The 8198-nt window shown below is 40.2% G+C and overlaps 1 pseudogene; it reads left to right on the forward strand.

Annotated features, from left to right (window-relative positions):
• The first annotated feature begins 258 nt into the window (after window positions 1–258).
• LOC120245411 lies at window positions 259–7392 on the forward strand (annotated as a pseudogene).
• Window positions 7393–8198: the final 806 nt, after the last annotated feature.

An 8198-nucleotide genomic window follows, 5' to 3' on the forward strand; every position in this document is an offset into this window, starting at 1 on the left:
TTTTGATCTCAAAATCTGGAAATTTCTTCTAAGAAAGATACCAAAAGTCAAGAAAACATTTTGGAAAAGACTGATCAATTTAACTAAAATGCAAACAATCAAGTTGAAAATAAATCAAAAAATAACAAAACAAACTTTGCATAGAAAACAAAACAAAAACTACGCAAAGCTAAAAATTGACAAGTAATTCAGTTAATAGCTCATACACCCAAAATCTCATAACTTGAAATAGTAAAAGTAAAGAATCCAAAAGCATAAATGTACAATGAAATGACCAGGAGATTTATAGAAAAAGATGTTCCAATGGCTATTATACAAGTAAAGAAAATACTAAATTCCACTGATAGTTAAATACAAATTAAAGTAGGTTTCATTTGTCAGATTGGCAAAGTTTTGATAATAAGTGATAGAAAACCATGGAGAATATGATCATAATGCAGTGGGAATGTAAACTGATTCAATCTTTCTGTGTGGCATCTTGATAATATGCATTGAATTTTTAAAAATATGTATTTTTGGTCACAGCAATATCCCAGCAGGAAATATGCCTAATGAATATATTAGCAAAAGATAAATATTAAAGAAGGACCTATGTAGTATTGTTTGTAATAGAAAAATACTTTAAAAAATCAACTAAATTATTCAACAATAGGATATTGGTTAAATAAGACATGTTGCATTCTTATGAATAAATACTTTGCTGCTATTTAAAATAAAAATGAGGATTTGTATTTCAGACGTGGAAGTTTTTAAGATTTATTTTATTTTACTTTATTTATTTTTTACAAATAGTTTATTGTCAAATCGGTTTCCATATAACACCCAGTGGTCAGGAGAGCAACATATGGTAGCTCTCCTTCTCTGCCTGACTTACTTCACTCAGCATAACACCCTCAAGGTCCATCCATGTTGCTACACATGGCCAGATTTCATTCTTTCTCATTGCCATATAGTATTCCATCGTATAGATAAACCACATCTTCTTGATCCATTCGTCCGTTGATGGACACTTAGGCTCTTTCCATGTTTCGGCTGTTGTTGAGAGTGCTGCTATGAACATTGGGGTACATGTAGGCCTATGCGTCAGCACTCCTGTATCCCTTGGGTAAATTCCTAGCAGTACTATTGCTGGGTCATAGGGGAGTTGTATTGTTAATTTTTTGAGGAACCTCCACACTGTTTTCCAGAGGGGCTGTACCAGTTTACATTCCCACCAACAGTGTGGGAGGTTGCCCATTTCTCCATATCCTTGCCAGCATCTAGAGTTCTCTGATTTGCTCATTTTAGCCACTCTGACTGGCATGAGGTGGTATCTCAGTGTGGTTTTGATTTGTATTTCCCTGGTGAGAAGGGATGCTGAGCATCGTTTCATGTGTCTGTTGGCCATCTGGATGTCCTCTTTGGAGAAGTGTCTGTTCAAATCTTCTCCTCATGTCTTCAATGGGTTGTTTGTTTTTTTGGTGTGGAGTTTGGTAAGTTCCTTATCGATTTTGGATATTAACCCTTTATCTGATATGTCATTTGCAACTATCTTTGCCGATTCCGTCGGTTGCCTATTAGTTTTATGGATTGTTTCCTTTGCCGTGCAGAAGCTTTTAATCTTGAGATCCCAATGGTTTATTTTTGCTCTTGATTCTTTTGCTTTTGGGGATGTGTCAAGTAAGAAGTTGCTGCGGTGGAGGTCAAGGAGGTTGTTTCCTGCTTTCTCCTCTAAGGTGTTGATAGTTTCCTGTCTCACGTTCAGGTCCTTGATCCATTTTGAGTTTATTTTTGTGTATGGTGTGAGAAAATGATCTAGTTTCATTCTTCTGCATGTTGCTGTCCAGTTCTCCCAGCACCATCTGTTAAAGAGGCTGTCTTTTTTTCCATTGGATGCTCTTCCTAGCTTTGTCAAAGATTAGTTGGCTGTATACTTTTGGGTCCAATTCTGAGTTCTCAATTCTATTCCATTGTTCTATGTGTCTATTTTGTGCCAATACCATCCTGTCTTGATGACAGCTTTGTAGTAGAGGCTAAAGTCTGGGATGGTGAGACCTCCCGTTTTGGTTTTCTTCTTCAATATTCCTTTGGCTATTTGGGGTCTTCTGTGGTTCCATAAAAATTTTAGGATTGTTTGTTCTAGTATTGAGAAGTATGCTGGTGCAATTTTGATTGGGATTGCATTGAATGTGTAGATTGCTTTGGGTAGTAATGACATTTTAACTATATTCTTCCAATCCATGAGCATGGAATGTTTTTCCATTTCTTTGTGTCTTCTTCAATTTCCTTCATAAGTTTTCTATAGTTTTCATTATACAGATCTCTTATATCCTTGGTTAGGTTCATTCCTAGGTATTTTATGTTTTTTGTGCGATTGTGAATGAGATCAGTTCCTTTATTTCTCTTTCTGTTGCTTCATTGTTGGTGTATAAAAATGCAACCGATTTCTGTACGTTGATTCTGTATCCTGCAACATTGCTGAATTCATGGATCAGTTCTAGTAGGCTTCTGGTGGAGTCTGTCGGGTTTCTATGTCGAGTATCATGTCATCTGCGAAAAGTGAAAGTTTGACTTCCTCTTTGCCAATTCTGATGCCTTTGATTTCCTTTTGTTGTCTGATGGCTGACGCTAGGACTTCCAGCACGATGTTAAACAACAGTGGTGAGAGTGGACATCCCTGTCGTGTTCCTGATCTCAGGGGGAAAGCTCTCAGTTTTTCCCCGTTGAGGATGATGTTAGCTGAAGGCTTCTCATAGATGGCTTTGACGATGTTTAAGTAAGTTCCTTGTATCCCGACTTTCTCGAGGGTCTTTAATAAGAAGGGATGCTGTGTGTTGTCAAATGCTTTTTCTGCATCTATCGACAGGATCATATGGTTTTTATCTTTTCATTTGTTGATGTGGTGTATCGCATTGATTTGTGAATATGGAACCAGCCCTGTAACCCAGGAATGTATCCCACTTGATCTTGGTGGATAATTCTTTTTATGTGCTGTTGGATTCGATTTGCAAGTAAGTATCCTGTTAAGGATTTTTGCATCCGTATTCATCAAGGATATTGGCCGGTAGTTCTCATTTTTTGCTGGGTCTCTGTCTGGCTTGGGAATCAGAGTGGTCCTGGTTTCATAAAATGAGTCTGGAAGTTTTCCTTCAATTTCTATGTTTTGGAATAGCTTGAGAAGAATGGGTATTAATTCTGTTTTAAACGTCTGGTAGATTTGCCCAGCGAAGCCATCAGGTCTAGGGTTCTTATTTGTTGGGAGATTTTTGATAACTGATTCGGTTTCTTCACTAGTTATGGGTCTGTTCAGATTTTCTATCTCCTTTCGTGTGAATTTTGGTAGTGAGTGTGTGTTTAGGAATTTGTCCATTTCTTCTAAATTGTCTAATTTGTTGGCATTTAATTTCTCATAGTATTCCCTGATAATTGCTTGTATTTCTGAGGGGTTGGTTGTAATAACTCCATTTTCATTCATGATTTTGTCTATTTGGGTGCTCTCTTTTTTCTTTTTGGGAAGCCTGGCTAGAGGTTTGTCAATTTTGTTTATTTTATTAAAAAACCAACTCTTGGTTTCGTTGGTCGTGTCAATTGTTTCTTTGGTCTCTATGTTGTTTATTTCTGCTCTGATTTTTACTATTTCTCTTCTTCTACTGGGTTTGGGGTGCTCTTGTTGCTCTGCCTCTAATTCCTTTAGGTGAGCTGTTAGATTTTGGAGTTGCACTTTTTCCAATGTCTTGAAAGAGGCCTGGAGTGCAATGTACTTTCCTCTTAGGACTGCCTTTGACGCATCCCATAGATTTTGGATTGTTGTATTTTTCATTTTCATTTGTTTCCATATATTTTAAAAATTTCCTCTCTAATTGCCTGGTTGGCCCATTCATTCTGTAGTAGGGTATTCTTTAGCCTCCATATTATTGGAGGTTTTCCAGACTTCTTCCTATGATTGATTTCAAGTTTCAAAGCATTATGATTTGAAAGTGTGCATGGTACGATATTAATTCTTTTATATTTATTGAGGGCTGCTTTATGTCCCAGTATGACCTTATATTTTGCCATTTTTACTGTGATATGTCGTGCAGAAGACCGATTCAAATTACATCTGAGGGGAGTTCTCTGTGCCTCTTGTATTTTAACGTTTACTTCTTTCCCGAGGTTGGGGAAGTTCTCTGCTATAATTTGTTCCAGGACTCCTTCAGCACCTTTCCCTCTCTCTTCCTCTTCTGGGATTCCTATGATATGGATATTGTTCTGTTTGACTGTTTCGCTGAGCTCTCGAACTCTTCTTTCATGTTCCTGGATCAATTTGTCTCTTTTTTCTATAATGGTATCTTCTAAATAACTTATTCTCCTTTCTGCCTCTTCATTCCATGCATTGGACACCTCCAGTTTATTAGTATCTCATTTATTGCATTTTTTAATTCATCATACCTATTTTTAAGCTCCATGTTGTTTGTAGCCATAGTTTTTTTGATTTCCTCAATGCTTTTTTCAAGCCCAGCGATTAATTTTATGATTATTGTTCTAAAATCTTGATCAGATATGCTGATAATAACTATTTTGAACAGTTCATTAGATGTCAATTCTTCTTGAAAATACTTTGGAGGAGAAATCTTTAGTTTCGTCATTTTGGTTAGCTTTCTATCTCTTGTTAGTTTTAGACTTGTTAATGCTCTCTGCATCTGTGAGCGCTACTGTATCCAAGAATACTCTTTGACTGTCCAGGGCCTATCCTTTCAGAAAATGTCTTTGAATGGTATCTCTTGGTCTCTCTTGTTGAGACCTTGGTTATTTTATTTTCTTACTCGTAGTGATATTTGGGACTCTCCATCATGTGTACTTTGGCTTGTTTCTTGAGGTAGCCCTGGAGAAGAAAACAGATAGACAAACACACAGGGAACAGAGGCACACAAACACACAGACAAATCCAACAAACACACAAACCAAGAGAGAAGACGAAAACATAAAGAGAAAAGCTAGAGGAGGGAAGGCGAATAATAGACACTAAAAATACATTTAAAAAGGAAAAAAGAAGAAAGCCAATAGACAAAGAACACTTTAAAGCATATAATCATATTTCCCAGCTACAATTAAATAGCCGGGTGTATGCAGTGCTCGTTGAAGAGCATAGGAAAGAGAGAGATGACAGGAGAGGCATGAAACAAAATTGGAAATGGAATGAACAGGCAGAAGAGATAAGAAGCTTTTTTCAAAGAGCGAAAGGGTGGAATATGGTTGAAGAGGTGAGAGAAAGACTCTGGTGTTATCCAGAGAAACTATATAGTCCGAGTACTCCTGAGACAAAGAGATGAAAAGGTAGGTAGTTGTAGAATTTACATCTACAGAATGGATTAAATGTGACTGTTTAAGCAAGCCAGTAACCAGAGTTAATCAGGTCAGTGCTCCAATAAACAAAACAAAACAAAACAAAAAAGAGGGAGGAGGGCAGCTCTCTAGCAGGGATAGGCATGGTTTGATCCAATGCATAGGGCGGGAGTTCTGCCTGGCTGTTGTGGGGAGAAGAGTAACGGTGCTCCAGTCCCTTCTTGAACCAAGCTCAGCAACTCACTTTTTTAGGTGTGTAAACTCCCTATGTCGGGGGCACAGCCAAGGTAGGTCGCACTCTATATCCCAGGCCAGGCCTAGTTTCCAAATTCCAAATTGGCCAAAAGACCTTTTTTACTATTCAAATCCTGGGAAGTTTGTTAAAACCTTAGGAAGTTATAAAGCGTATCCTAAATAGGATTACAGATCATTACAAATCTTAACTTTTTCTATTCAACCAAAGTGGCAATAAAAGATCTTAAAGGTGAATGTATAACATAATATAGTAGTTAGAAACCAACATTGGTTGAAGTAGCTCCTTCAACATTGAGAAGTTTTAACTATGCAATCAAAGACCTGATAAAGATGAAACCTAAAGCTTTGGTTTTCTTGGCAGAAAAAAGATAAAACCTTTGTTTACATTGTCTTATCAAGAGCAGATTTATAATCCAAGAAACCTTTGTTTTTTTGGCCAGAGAGAAAAGTAGAGTTTTAACCTTATACCTGTGTACTTTTTGAATTCCATTCATCTCAACCTTAGTCTATCCTGAGCACACATAGAATTACTTTTCAAAGATTTCCCTTCACGGACCTTCTACACCTTTCCTTTACCTTTAAACTTTGTCCCAAAACCATTTCTCTAAACAAGCAGTCTTATTTAGGACAAAATTACTTTCTTTTACCCTCAACAAAAATGTATTTTCATTTCTTACATCTTTTTTTATGGATCTCTCAGTTTCGTATATACAGGATTGCTTTCTTTATTTTCCATCAGTCCTAAGTGTACACTTAGTAGAATTTTAACTTAGGAAACCTTAGTCTCCAGCTGAGGACTTAGTAACCAATTGAGAGGTGTTTACACTGGAAATTTTTTTTAGGTGGTAAATTCAGAAACCAATTAAGAATAAACTATGTTTTTCAAAGGGTCCAAACAGTCTTACTTTCTTTACAACAGGAAGTTGAAAACTCAAACCTGTCTTTAGTAATCATGCATTCTATTTGGATAGATGGCATGCAATTTAGGCCAGCCATATTTATGGGCCCACTGGACTTTTCTTAAGTCATCCCATAGGCGCTGATCTTCAAACTCATTTATCACCTGTGCTTGGAGGTTGGGAATGATGGGAGGGGTCATCCCAAACATGATTTCAAAAAGAGTTAATCCCATCTGGTAGGGGGAGTTGCACACCCTATAGAGTGCAAAGGGGAGGAGAGCCACCCAGTATCTACCAGTCTCCAAGGTCAATTTAGTTAAGGTCTCTTTTAGGGTTCTATTCATTTTTTTACCTGTCCTGAACTCTGGGGTCTGTATGCACAGTGTAATTTCCAATTAATCCCCAGGGCCGTGGCTAAATTCTGGCTTATCTTGGACAGAAATGCTGGTCTGTTGTCTGACCCTATCATCTGAGGAAAGCCATACCTTGTGAAGATGTTTTCTAGGAGTTTCTTGGCCACGATCTGGGCAGTCTCATGTTTGGTTGGGAACGTTCGGCGGGCGGTGGTTCCTCAGCCCCTTGGTAAGCGTCTGTTTTCATCAAGGGCCACTACGGCGAGCAGGTCGGTTCCTGCGCGCTGGTGCACCTGGCGGCTGTGCTCGAGCACCTCACCGCGGAGATCCCGCAGCTGGCCATCCGTAATGACGAGGAGCTCAACAAGCTTCTGGGCGGCGTGACGATCGCCCAGGGAGGCGTCCTGCCCAACATCCAGGCCATGCTGCCACCCAAGAAGACCAGGGCCACCGTGGGGCCAAAGGGGCCCGCGGGCAGCAAGAAGGTCACTTAGGCCTCTCTTAGGCCTTCCAGGAGTACTGAGGGGCGCCCGCGCTGCAGCCGCCCCCCCCCACACACGCCACCCGGTCTAAGCCCTCACTGATGGGAACTGCTGGAGCCAAGATTGAATCCCCACATCTGGTGTCAGCGGCGTCTCATGCAGGCGATATTCATCCTCCAGCCCCTAAGTGAGCACATGTATGGGCTGCCCAGCCTCGTCTAATACCCTAGTCCCTTTGGCCGAAAAATGAATCTGAGCTCCCAGCTTGGTCAGCAGATCGCGGCCTAGTACGGGGTAGGAGCAGTCTGAGATGGCCATAAAGGAGTGGGGTACCCGGCCCACACCAAGGTCCACCGTTCTTCGGGAAGTCCATGGATACTGTTTCATCCCTGTGGCTTCCTGTACCCAGGATGTTTTGTTTGCCAGGGGCCAGCAGGTTGTAGGAGCACAGAATGTTGAGCCCCCAGTGTCCACTAGGAACTTGGTGGACTTACCCTCCATTTTTAGGGTTACCCTGGGTCTGGGGAGGGGTGCCGAATCCCGTCTCCCCTAGTCGCTGTCATCTCCCGTTACTAGAATAGGAGCTTTAGACTTTTTTCTTGGGGCATTTTTTGGCCCAATGTCCTTCTTTGCAGTAGGCACATTGAATTTTGCCTAAGCAGGGGTGCCCTTTGAGCCACTGGGAGTGGAGTTCTCCTTACCTTCTTTTCCTGAAGCCAACTGCCTGAGGCGTCTTTTCCAGTTCTCAGGTTCTGCAGTTGCCATGAGTAGGATCTTGGCTAAAACCTGGTTTTGTCTCTTCTCAGCTCTTATCTGTTTGTCCTCTGCCCTTTCCCTGTTGCTGTGTACCCTTTCTGCCACGACCAATAGATCTTGGAGGCTCTTTTCCCCTAGACCTTGGCCTTATT

This window comes from Hyaena hyaena, unplaced genomic scaffold (assembly GCF_003009895.1).
Source record: "Hyaena hyaena isolate Hyena2069 unplaced genomic scaffold, ASM300989v1 scaffold_415, whole genome shotgun sequence".
NCBI classification, from domain to species: Eukaryota; Metazoa; Chordata; class Mammalia; order Carnivora; family Hyaenidae; genus Hyaena; species Hyaena hyaena.